Source organism: Pelophylax lessonae (assembly GCF_965119305.1).
Source record: "Pelophylax lessonae genome assembly, chromosome: 5".
NCBI lineage: Eukaryota > Metazoa > Chordata > Amphibia > Anura > Ranidae > Pelophylax > Pelophylax lessonae.
In genome coordinates this window covers 522,185,695-522,199,171 of record NC_138772.1, presented here as the reverse complement: position 1 = coordinate 522,199,171, position 13,477 = coordinate 522,185,695, and positions in this window count along the sequence as shown.

Here is a 13,477-nt window from a genome sequence, read left to right as displayed (position 1 = left end):
ATATATGTGTATCGCTCTATTGGCCCATCTGATGGGGATGACACCTATGGTATGGTTGCAGATCAGTGAAAGTTGTAGAGATGTCGGAGTAATATTCTACTTCTGGCTAACAATCTGACTATTCTTTTAGTATAACTTGACATTTGTATCAGTAATAAAATAACAAAATAAGGGATTGCAATAATAATAATAATATATAATAAATAAAAATCTATACATTGTCCCCCCTCCGCAGTGCTCGGTGTGTGGCGCTCCTCAGCATTATTCAGCACATGAAGTCATGGCTCTGAGCTCAGCCCCGTTCCTAGGGAAGCTGATGCCGGATTCCTGACAGTGACCGCACTCCTCCTGTGTCCAGTCATCGCTCTCCGAGCCGGTGGTCCGGCCCCGCCCACCCCGCACTCTACAATCACTGACATGACATAGACTCCTGTGCGGGGGGCGGGGCCTACAGTACAATCACTTTCCCTGGAGGCTGGAAGCTTCATTAACCCCTTCCTGTCAGGGGATGGAGGAGCTGTCATTGTCCCAGCTGGAGCTACTACCACCCCTAACTACTTATCCACCCACTACTGTCTGTATACAGCATATATCTCTACTGTATTCATTCTCTCTCTATATATGTTACACATTATATACTATATTATACTATATATATATATTATATACCTAATATATATACTATAGTTATGGTGGAAAAAATGATATATATATATATATATATATATATATATATATATATATATATATATATATATATATATACCCACCTTTATATACTGTATATAAATAGCTACTGTAACTTATGGATCCTGTAGATATTATACAGTAAATTATATATTTTTTCTAATCAAAAATGATGTATCTATTGATCAGTGATTGGATGATACCATCTCTATGTCTGCCCCCTGCAATCATTTCATGATGGACCCCCCATTCACCCGAATTTGGGCAGTCCAGGTATTAACCCCTGAGTTACCAGCCTCCCACATGTCCATATATGGGTTAAAACTGCAGTGTATGATCCCAGATTGCCCCCACCACCCACTGCAAGCTCCATTCATAAACCAGCGCAGGAATGTATGAAAAACCACATGGCTGGATTCCCTTTAAATTGATTCATTTAAAGTGGGATGATTCCCCCCCCCTCCCCCCAGCAATGCAGAGTGGTGTCACTTGTCCCTTCCTCTCTCACATGTCCATCAGGGGGGGGTAATAATATTATTATTATTATTATTAATAATCAGAGTGTTTCTCATTAGGATTTACATGACTGTAAGAGAAGACAGAATGTCAGTGTGGTGGGAAGGGGAAATGTTCCTTTGTATGTGATGAGCACTCACAGCCATCCTCATTGTGTTCTGCTAGATTGGCGGCCACTCCTTGATCAGGAGAACTTTCATGAAGCAACAGCGCCTCCTTCTGTCCCAAAGGGGAAGTGAGGGAGGAAGAACTGCTACAGGGCTGTCATTCTAATTAAAGGGGACCTTCAATCGTAACAAGACACGGAATTGTGTAAAAAGTTCTAGAATATATATTTTATAGCATTAGGCAGAATGATAAATAATAGTATTCAAAAATCAAATAGCAATTACAAAATAAATTCTAGAATAATTGTCAAAAGTGTTACATTAAACTAAACTTTGCATGGGAACAATCTAGAATAATAATTAATAGTAGCAGTAATATTTACAATCACACATATATATATATATATATATATATATATATATATATAAATAATAATTATAATAAAGAATAGTAGTTGCATACTAAACTAATTGTCAAAAGTGCTGCACTAAACTTTGCATGGAAACAATCCAGAATTATTATCATTTATTTTTGTTATTATTATTATTAGTAGTAGTAATTACACATATAAAAAAATCTATATAAAATTATAACAATTAATATTAATCGTAATAAACACAAAAATAATTGCCTAAAGTTTTGCATTGCACTAAACTTTGCATGGAAACAATCTTGAATTCTTATTACTTATATTTATTATTACTTATATTTATTATTTATTTTTATTATTATTCATTATTTTTATAATTATGATGAGGATTATGATTATTATTATTATAAGTAGTAGTAGCAGTAGTAGTGGTGGTAGTAATTACATATATAAAAATCTATATAAAATTATAACAATGAATATTAATCATAATATTAATCATAATAAATACAAAAATAATTGCCTAAAGTTTTGCATTGCACTAAACTTTGCATGGAAATAATCTTGAATTATTATTACTTATATTATTTATTTTTATATTTATTTTTATAATAATGATTATTATTATTATGATTATTAGTAGTAGTAATTATATATATATATATATATATATATATATATATATATATATAAAATTATAACATTGAATATTAATGGTAATAGATACAGAAATAATTGCCTAAAGTTTTGCATTGCACTAAACTTTGCATGCAAACAATCTTAAATTATTATTTTTTATATTTATTTTTATTGTTATTTATTTTTATTTTTTTAAATGTATTTTTAAAATTATTTGTTATTATTATTATTTGTTATTATTATTATTAGTAGTAGTAGTAGTAATTTAATATATAAAATGATAATAAATAATATTAATCTAAATAAATACAAACATAATTGTCTAAAGTGTTGCAGTGCACTAAACTTTGCATGGAACCTCTTAGTAATTGTAAGTGATTAAATACTAGTATAAAAAAAAAGTAGAAGTGGGGGGAAAAAAAGGCGACTGGTAAATACATTTTGGCCTTATGTACTCAACCTCTGTTTGCCCCCCATAGGGGTGGGGTACTATATATGGCCATGACTGCCAGGGGGTGTGAAAGTGACAAGGTTAGGAAGCCCCCTGCTCTGCCCTAATAACAGAAGGTGGGTGAACAATACACGGAGCTGTGCATTGCACCAATGGTGCACTGATCATGGTTGCAATGGTCTGCAGGCTTCAATGCAAACATGTAATTAATGCACATTTTTTTTATTTTATTAATGTGATGCATTTATTACATTTTGGTAAAAGCTGTGCTATGTCTTTACCAATCATTTCTTGTATATTAATTATTAATGAGTGGGGGGCAGGACAGGGGCGTACCCTTTGCCTCTGGAAGGTGTCCCTCTTTCCCATGTGGGGAGGTTGGAGGTATGTCAGTGAAGAGGACATTGCAGTGTGAGGGAGGTTGGAGGTATTGCAGTGTGAGGGAGGTTGGAGGTATTGCAGTGTGAGAGAGGTTGGAGGTATTGCAGTGTGAGAGAGGTTGGAGGTATTGCAGTGTGAGGGAGGTTGGAGGTATGTCAGAGAAGAGGACATTGCAGTGTGAGGGAGGTTAGAGGTATTGCAGTGTGAGGGAGGTTGGAGGTATTGCAGTGTGAGGGAGGTTGGAGGTATGTCAGTGAAGAGGACATTGCAGTGTGAGGCAGGTTGGAGGTATTGCAGTGTGAGGGAGGTTGGAGGTATTGCAGTGTGTGGGAGGTTGGAGGTATTGCAGTGTGTGGGAGGTTGGAGGTATTGCAGTGTGTGGGAGGTTGGAGGTATTGCAGTGCGTGGGAGGTTGGAGGTATTGCAGTGCGAGGGAGGTTGGAGGTATGTCAGTGAAGAGGACAGTGCAGTGTGAGGGAGGTTGGAGGTATTGCAGTGTGAGGGAGGTTGGAGGTATGTCAGTGAAGAGGACAGTGCAGTGTGAGGGAGGTTGGAGGTATTGCAGTGTGAGGGAGGTTGGAAGTATTGCAGTGTGAGGGAGGTTGGAGGTATTGCAGTGTGAGGGAGGTTGGAGGTATGTCAGTGAAGAGGACAGTGCAGTGTGAGGGAGGTTGGAGGTATTGCAGTGTGAGGGAGGTTGGAGGTATTGCAGTGTGAGGGAGGTTGGAGGTATGTCAGGGAAGAGGACATTGCAGTGTGAGGGAGGTTGGAGGTATTGCAGTGTGAGGGAGGTTGGAGGCATTGCAGTGTGAGGGAGGTGATTCAGGGTAAGAGCGGGGGATGGTTGTGGAAATTGCTGGATTATCATTCCAGGACTGTTTCCAAATGTCACTTCTATGGCTGATGAAGAAAGCGCAGCGAGCGGCTCGGATACACCAAGATGTGTAATTATAGGGAACTTCAGTTGTTGCTGGAAGGGAGAAATCCATCAGCACTCATCGTGTCACTTTACCTTACAGGAGAGAAGATGTCATCACTTCTGAAAATACTTCTCTGGGATCAGCAAATATTCTCTACATACAAGTCATGTGCATTCTTCCTTTGTATCTTAGCGTGAGTTGTGTATTTCTTCCAGATCTGTGCAGTAATCCAGTGTGAGACTTTTCTTTCCTGTAATAAAGACCGCTCACTGCTGCTCTCTCTCCTTGTGCAGGGTGACTGGTCTTGTCTCCGCCCCTTCCTGTAGTTTCCTGCAGGCAGCCTGTAGTGGGTGGAGCCTGCTGGGCCCCTCCCACAGCTCTTCTCTCTCTCTCCTTGTGCAGGGCCACTGGTCTTGTCTCCGCCCCCTCCTGTAGTTTTCTGCAGGCAGCCTGTAGTGGGTGGAGCCTGCTGGGCCCCTCCCACAGCTCTGCTCGCTGCACAGACTATGTACAGCACAGTGACATTATCACTGCTACATTTACAATGGGATATCTGAGTTTGCAAAGGCACACTACAATCTCATCTACATTTACCAACACTGAGTAATGGGGGGATAAATCTCTACAGTCCGATCAATTTCTATCCAATCACACAGGCCCGGAGGAGGAGTCTCCAAACTTCTCAGTTTGAGGCCACGTCATATATTTTACAAATATTCGCAGGGCCAAACAGTAAAATCTGATTAAAAAATGAACAAATCAAATTTAAATGAATGAAGATGTTTTAGTTGGAGTTTTTTTTTTGTGTAATCAATATGATATATAACAGGAAGAAACTGAGCCCATCAGAGTCCCCCCTTACATCAGATTCTCCATCAGAGTCCCTCTTTACATCAGAATCCACATCACATCATATTAAACACCACCTTACATCAGATTCCACATCAGAGCCCCCTCTCACATCACATTTAACATCAGAGTACCCCTTTACATCAGAGTCCCAATCAGAGTCTTCCCTTACATCAGAATCCCCACCAGGGTCCACCTTTACATCAGAATCCAGATCAGCATCCCCCCTTACATCATATTCCACATCAGAGTCCCCCTTTTACATCAGAGTCCCCCCCCTTACATCGGAATCCCCATCAGAGTCCCCCCTTATATTAGCATCCCCTACAGAGTCCCCCCTTACATCAAAGTCTCCATCAGAGTCCACCCTTACATCAGGATCTTCACCAGGGTCCCCCCTTACTGATTCTCCATCAGGGTCACCCTTTAGATCAGAAATCCTATCAAGAGTTTCCACGCTACATCAGATTCCCATAAGAGTCCCCCTTTACATCAGAACCCTCATCAGAGTCCCCCCTTACATCAGAGTCCCTATTAGTGTCCCCCCTTACATCAGAATCCCCATCAGAGTCCCCCTTATATTGGAGTCCCCATCAGAGTCCCCTCTTACATCAAAATCAACATCAGATTCCCAATCAGAGTCCCCCCTTACATCAGATTCTCTATCAGGATCCTCCTTTACATCAGAATCCACATCAGTGTCTCCCCTTACATCATATTCCCTGTCAGAGTCCTCCTTTTACATCGGATTCCCATCAGAGTCCCCCCTTACATCATAATCCCCATCAGAGTCCCCCCTTACATTAGCGTCCCCTACAGAGTCCCCCCTTACATTAAAGTCTCAATCAGGGTCCCCTCTTACGTCAGAGTCCCCCTTACATCAGAATCCCCAGCAGGGTCCCCCCTTACAGATTCTCCATCAGGGTCCCGCTTTACATCAGAATCCACATCAGAGTTTCCACCTTACATCAGATTCCCATCAGAGTCCCCCCCTTACATTAGAGTCCCCATCAGGGTCCCCCCTTACATCAGAGTCCCCCCTTACATCAGAATCCCCATCAGTGTCCCCCTTATATTGGAGTCCCCATCAGAGTCCCCTCTTACTTTAAAATTAACATCAGAGTCCCCCTTTACATCAGATTCCCCATCAGGGTCCCCCCCTTAATATCAGAGTTTCCATTAAAGTCAGTGTAAACCTCAGAGTTTCCCTTACATCAGAGTCCCTGTCAGAGCCCCCCCATATCGGAGTCTCAATCAGAGTCCCCATCGAAGAGTCCCTGTTGGAAACCCCCCTTATATTGGGGTCTCCATCAGAGTTCTCCTTAGATCAGAGTAACCATCAAAGTCTCCCTTACATTTGAGTCCACATCAGTGTCCCCCTTTACATCAGAGTCCTCATTAACGTCCCCTTTACATCAGAGTCCCTGTCAGAGCCATCCCCTGTATCAGGGTCCCCATAAAATTCTCTCTTACATCAGAGTCCCCATCAAAGCCCCCCTTACATTAGCGTCCCCGTCAAAGTCCCCCTTTACATCGGGGCCCCCATTAGAGTCCCTCAAGAGGGCCGGATAAAATCTTGCAGCCGGTAAATCTGACAAAGATGTGCATTGCATTATAGTAAATGGCATTAAAGGGGAAAACACACTGAACATACATGAGACCGCGATGGGTAATGGGCCCCGCGTAAAATCCATCCTCCCCGCTCACCTGATTCTAGGAAATCGGCTCTCCTTACCACCAGCTCAGCGTTCTCCATTTGCTGAAAATTTAATTTGGCTGTGTGGAGGCGCCGGGTGTGTCTGGACCACCGCCAATCTCAACTTTCTGGCTGCTGAGGGGTTAATTCCGCTTTGCATTATTGGAGATCTCGCCGTCACTGTACTTCATTCATAAAACGATCGCTTTGTTCAACGGAGGAGAAGAATGTACGAGTCACGGAGTCACTTCTCTTCTAACAGGGATGTGAAACCAACTCATACAGTGCTAGAAGAATGTGGCTGAAAATGAATCTGCGACACGTGAAACAACCGCGCAGCGTGCAAAACTGGCCGGACCAAAGTACGCTCGTCTTTCCTAAAAGGGTAAATTCACCTTCCCATGGAAAACGAGAAAAGTGAACAAACTCCGAAAAACTCGGCCACCCCTCCAGATCCCATTGCACATAGTGGCTGTGATGCCCTGTCAGTGCTGGGAGAAGGACACCTAGAGCCCAGGGCGAACATGCCAAACTGCCCCCCCCCCCACCAAGATTTATGAGCATTATGTGTCAGCAAACCCCCCCCCCCCCCAAAAAAAAAAAAATTGGGCACTAAACTGCATGATTACTCCCTTCCCCCTCCTCCTAGTACAAATCTGCCCCCCTGCTGATATCCCCCCACCCAGCACAAATCTCTGCCTCCTCCATCCCCCAAATCCCTACAGCACAAGTGCACCCCCCCAAAAAAAAAAAAAATCATCCCCTCTAACACAAATCCTCCACACCTCAAATCTCCCCTCTGAGTACACATTTATTTATTATTATTTATTTCAGGTACTTATATAGCGCTGTCAATTTACGCAGCGCTTTACATATACATTGCTCATTCACATCAGTCCCTGCCCTCAAGGAGCTTACAATCTAAGGTCCCTAACTCACATTCATACATACATAGTAGGGTCAATTTTATATAGGATCCAATTAACCTACCAGCATGTCTTTGGAGTGTGGGAGGAAACCGGAGTATCCGGAGGAAACCCACGCAGGCACAGGGAGAACATGCAAACTCCAGGCAGGTAGTGTTGTGGTTGGGATTCGAACCAGCGACCCTCTTGCTGCTAGGTGAAAGTGCCAACCACTACACCACTGTGCCACCACTGTTGACATTCTCTCCCCACCTTACTCCCAATCGCCCTCCTAGCACAAACCCCACCCCCCAATCATCCCTACTAGCACAAATCCCCCCCCCCCCCCCAAAGAAAAAAAAATCTAGCACAAATCTCCTACCCTCTTCACCATATCACCACTTCTAGCATAAACCCCCCCTTGGTGCCCAGGGCAGCCGACCCTCCTGCCCATCCCTGGTCCCCGGCCCAGTGCTCCGTGCTGCCAGTATAGCAGTCAGTAAACGGAAGCACACAGCCCTGGAATGAGAATCCATCATAATGCTCACAATGGCAAGCACTCATTGGTCAGCACAGGCACTGACCAATAAGAAGCTCTTCTTTCTTCCGGGACACCTTCCTGGAAAAAAAAAGCCTTGGATCCACTTCTCATTGGTCAGCACAGGCACTGACCAATAAGAAACTCTTCTTTCTTTTAGGACTCCTTCCCGGAAAAAAAAGCCTTGGATCCACTTCTCATTGGTCAGCACAGGCACTGACCAATAAGAAGCTCTTCTTTCTTTTAGGACTCCTTCCCGGAAAAAAAAAAGCCTTGGATACACTTCTCATTGGTCAATAAGAAGCTCTTCTTTCTTCTAGGACACCTTCCCAGGAAAAAAAAAAAAGTATTGGATCCACTTCTCATTGGTCAATAAGAAGCTCTTCTTTCTTCTAGGACACCTTCCCGGAAAAAAAAGCCTTGGATCCACTTCTCATTGGTCAGCACAGGCACTGACCAATAAGAAGCTCTTCTTTCTTTTAGGACTCCTTCCCGGAAAAAAAAAGCCTTGGATACACTTCTCATTGGTCAATAAGAAGCTCTTCTTTCTTCTAAAACACCTTCCCAGGAAAAAAAAAAAAAGTATTGGATCCAGTTCTCATTGGTCAGTACAGGCACTGACCAATAAGTGGTAGCCATTGCATGCATTATAACGCACACTCCCTCCAGGGCTGTGTATTGGGGTGTACAGACCGCTACACCAGCAGCCCGGGGCATCATGGCCGATATATGCAGTAGGGTCCAGAGGGGTGGCCAGGTAATCTGGAGTTAGTTTATCGTTGCATTTTCCCTGAAAAGGTGAACTCCCCCTGAAGTGGTATTAAAAGTTCGGCTTTTAAAAAAAAAAAAGAAAATCGAAAAAATAAACATGGTATACTTACCTGCTCTGTGTAATGGTTTTGCACAGAGCAGCCAAGATCCTCCTCTTTTCAGGTCCCCAGCCGGCATTCCTTGCTCCCCCCCCTTGACTAGTGCCCCTAATAGCAAGCCGCTTGCTATTAGGGGCACTGGTGCTTATTTGCTTCTGAGCTCTGCTCTATCCGTCCATAAGATACATCGCCCCGCTTCCCGCTCTCTCCTCATTGGCTCACTGGCTGTGATTGACAGCAGTGGGAGCCAATGGCTTCTAGTAGATAATGTAGGACTCTCACGCTATCACTAAAATATATAGTAGCAGCCTAAACACAGCTGGCAAACACTAATATAGTAAAACCCAAGCTAATAGATGTAAAAGTAATGTGTAAAGTGTTGTGCTGTAGGACTGATGATGTGCTAATAACAAGGAGTAATCATAAATAATGAAACAGTGATGAAGTGAAATCCAATCTTTGTAGGCAAAACCATAAATTAATGGTGATAATGATGATGTCACGTGTTGTGACGTAACGCGTAGGGCCTTTGCATACCGGAAGAGATGTTAGACGAGCTCGGCACTCGTGGACGTATCACATCTATTAGAAAGGGAGTATCCTGCTGCTATTTCTTAATAAAATTTTGAAAGGTTATCACGCTATGGAGCTTCATTCTCTTGCCCACATAGAACATAGAGTGGACCAGATACTAAGGAAAAGAATCCAGGAGACACATCAGCCAATGGCTTCTGCTGCTGTCTCAGCCAATGAGGAGAACGAGTCCCGAGACAGCCGAGGCTCTCATGCACATCGCTGGATCAAGAGGGGGCTCAGGTAAGGCTGGCCATACACTATACAATTTTCTTGTTCAACTTTCCTTTAGATTTACCAAAACCATGTAATATAGGGTCAAACCTAAACACTTTCAATTTGTATGCAGTCAGGCAGGCCCTTGCACTACATAGTTTAAGGTAAATCTAAAGGAAATTGAATAAGAAAATTGTATAGTGTATGGCCAGCCTAAGTATTGGGGGGGGGGGGGGGTGGACAGCACACAGAAGGTTTTTTACCTTCATGCATAGAATGCATAAACCTTCAGCCTTTACAACCACTTTTAATTTGTGAAACCATTGCTGAATAAATAGCTGTGTAAGATAATCTTTGACACTCTCTGTTGCCTCTATGGGGTTGATTTATTAAAACCAGAGAGTGAAAAATATGGTGCAGCTCTTCATAGAAATCAATCCGCTTCCAGGTTTTAGCCCCCCTTCACACTAAATCCAATTTTGGAATCATGTGACTATTTCTCAATCGCAGGTCAGTGCGAATTCAGGTGCAACTTGGCTGACATCAGTGCGACTTCATGCACAGATGTCAATGCAAGTCGCACCTGAAATCGCAAAAAATAGTGCGAAACCTTTTTTCAAATCACTGCGGAACCGCAAAGTCGCAGTGACGCTGATTTGAACAGCTTCATTGCCGACAACAGGGTGCAACTTGCTCGTCAAATTGCATAAGTCACACTGGTGTAAGCGGGGGCTAATTGTCAAAGCTTGATTGAACAAGCTGAAGTTAGAAGCTAATTGGCTACCATGCTCAGCTGCACCAGATTCTGTCTGCTTCAGTTTTAATAAATCTCCTGCTGTGGCTATGACTGAGTTTTCATATTTTCAATAGTAATTTTCTTTTTCTTTTAAATAATAAAAAAAAAAAATCACAAGAGAAATCCAAACATGCTTGTAGATTCATTGGCTGAAGTATCTGTACAGTACATATATATATATAAAAATGAGGGGGACCTTAGATTGTAAGTTCCTGAGGGCAAGGACTGATGGAATTGGACAGTATATAAGAGTGCTGTCAAAATAAATAAAACATAAAATGAATAAATAATATTGTTATATGTATATTATTATTATATAGTATTTATATAGCGCCGACAGTTTACGCAGCGATATGTATATATCTGTATTAAATACATTTGTGAGTGCTGTCTAAATTAAAAAAAATGCAAAATAAATAAAAAATAAAATTATTCATTATATATATATATATATATAATCTGTATTAAATAAATTTGTCAGTGCTGTCTAAAATTGAAAAAAATAAAATTAATAATAATATATATCTGTATTAAATAAATTTGTGAATCCATTGCTGAATAACTATCATTTATCATTTTGATGATTCTATGGCTGAATTCTGGCTAGAAATACATTTTCAGTACTCAGCTTATTGGAATGATTTTTTTTTAGATTTATTTTTTTATTTTTTTTATTTTAGAAAATAAATCTAAAGACGTGATGGTGAGTTAGGGAACTCAGTACCAGAGTTGTATGAGCCTCCCCAATATAGTGCTACCAGGGTCTGCCAATGGAGGCTTCCGCTAGGGTTCTAATGGGCCATACTATAAGATTTTCTGAAGACTTTTTCCTTTAGATTTACCAAAACCATATAATATGAGGTCAAACTTAAACACTTTCAATTTGTATGCAATCAGGCAGGCCCTTGCACTACATAGTTGAAGGTAAATCTAAAGAAAATCAAACAACAAAAGTTGTATAGTGTGTATCCAGCTTTAGACCCACAAACACAGTGCCAATTTAGACAGGAATCAATGAACCTACCAGCATGTCTTTGGAGTGTGGGAGGAAACCGGAGTACCCAGAAGAAACCCACACAGACCCAGGGAGAACATGCAATCTCCATGCAGATAGTGTCCTGTCCAAGTTTCAAACCAAGGACTCCAGTGCTGCAAAGCAAAAGGGAAAACCACTGTGCTGCCCCAGGCATAGTTTATGTTATAGTTTGGCGCCACCTAGCTGTAGCTTTGCCACAAATGTGAACTCTGCACTGTAACACAACACACAGCTTCAATGTAAAGATATACAGATGGAGGAGCAAGAAAGATTCTGTTTTTTTTTTTTTTTTTTTTAATCTGTTCTTCAACATGTAAGCTCAGAACACAGGAACATGAATGTTTAAGTCAATACAAGTGGGATAGGGGAGGCACCTCTGTTATTGGTGATCTCAAGGGAACCAGTAGCAATTGGCTGAACATATCCAACACAGCTGGTGGCAATCATAATTAAAGCTATTGCTGAATAACCAACAGTGAAAAATAATTTTTGGCACGCTGGGGGTATTTATAGATATCTCAAAGCTGCACTCCAACCATTAAAATTCTTACATTGGAACTGCTTTACTTGTCAAAATATGTGATTCTGTCCTGCCAGTCTTGTGATCCACACAGTCCTGCCACATTGCACAGGGGTGACACCACGATTAAAAGAATAAAGCGACCCCCCCCCCCCCTTCCATGAATGAGTGGCAGCATACTAGCAAAGTCATCTCTGTTCTACAGTCTTGTTTTCATGATTGCAGTAAATGAACTTTGTCTACCGCACCAAAAAAAAAAGTGAGGTGGATGGATTATTTTTTGTAATGCAGTGTAATCCAACACATGGTAGTGCATTAAGCCCCGTACACACACACAGATTGTTGGCCGACCGATCGGCCGTCTTTTGTCCAGTGTTGTTTGTTGGTTGAAATGTGCTCTAGATTTGCACTGGACTTTTGTTGGCAAACAAAAACCAACTTCAGAAGTGATGTCATGTGCTGGTTTACTTTCAGTGTGTTTTTTCTTCTCTGAGCATGCCCAGTCTTGCTCATCTGATTTTTGTCTGCCGATATCTGTACTGACTGACGAACAATCGGCCGTTCTTTGTTGGCCAACAAAAATTTTATAGCATGCACACCAGATTTTTTTCGGCCGAAAATTCGCAGTTGGTTGTCGGAAGCATCATACTAACAAGCCTACAATCGGCAGATCGGACGTTGGCCAACAATTTACGGCCAACAATCTGTGCGTGTGTACGGGCCTTTAGGCTCCATTCACACCTAAGCGTAGTGCAGTGACAGCTGCCGCACTGCGTTTTTTTTTAAAAACTTTTCTGTGCATTTTTGTGGCGTGTTTTTGGAGCGGCACCATTCATTGGAAATGGGCCTCCCTCCGCTCCAAAATCACTCCAAAGAAGCACATGTACCAATTTTGGCTTAGAGCCGGGAGCGTTTGGTGATGCGATTTTTGCCGTGATTTTAGTGCGTTTTGTCACTCAACAATTGCGGCAAAATTGCACTGCATTTGGGGTGCCATTATGAAATATTGGCATCGCAAACAAGTCCCGTGTTTTGTCGCAAAACAGTATGATCAGGTGTGAACGAAGCCTAAACCCCCGTTAACACGATCAGATTATCGAACGATCTGTCGTCCGTTTTTTGTGGCATGCTAGTCTGATGTGGAAAGTGAAGAGGTTATTTTCATACGAATTTTCCCGTACGACAGAATTCTACTTCAGAAGTGATGTCATGTGTTGGATTGCTTTGTATGTGTTCTTTCGTCTCTGAGCATGCCTAGTCTTGCTCTTAAGATTTTTTTCCGTCGAAATTTGTACTAATGAGATGAAAATCGAACGTTGTATTACGGACAGCAAAAATTTTATAGCCCGCACATCAGGATTTTGTCATCCGAAAAGTCGGAGTCGGATGTCGAAAGCACCATACTAA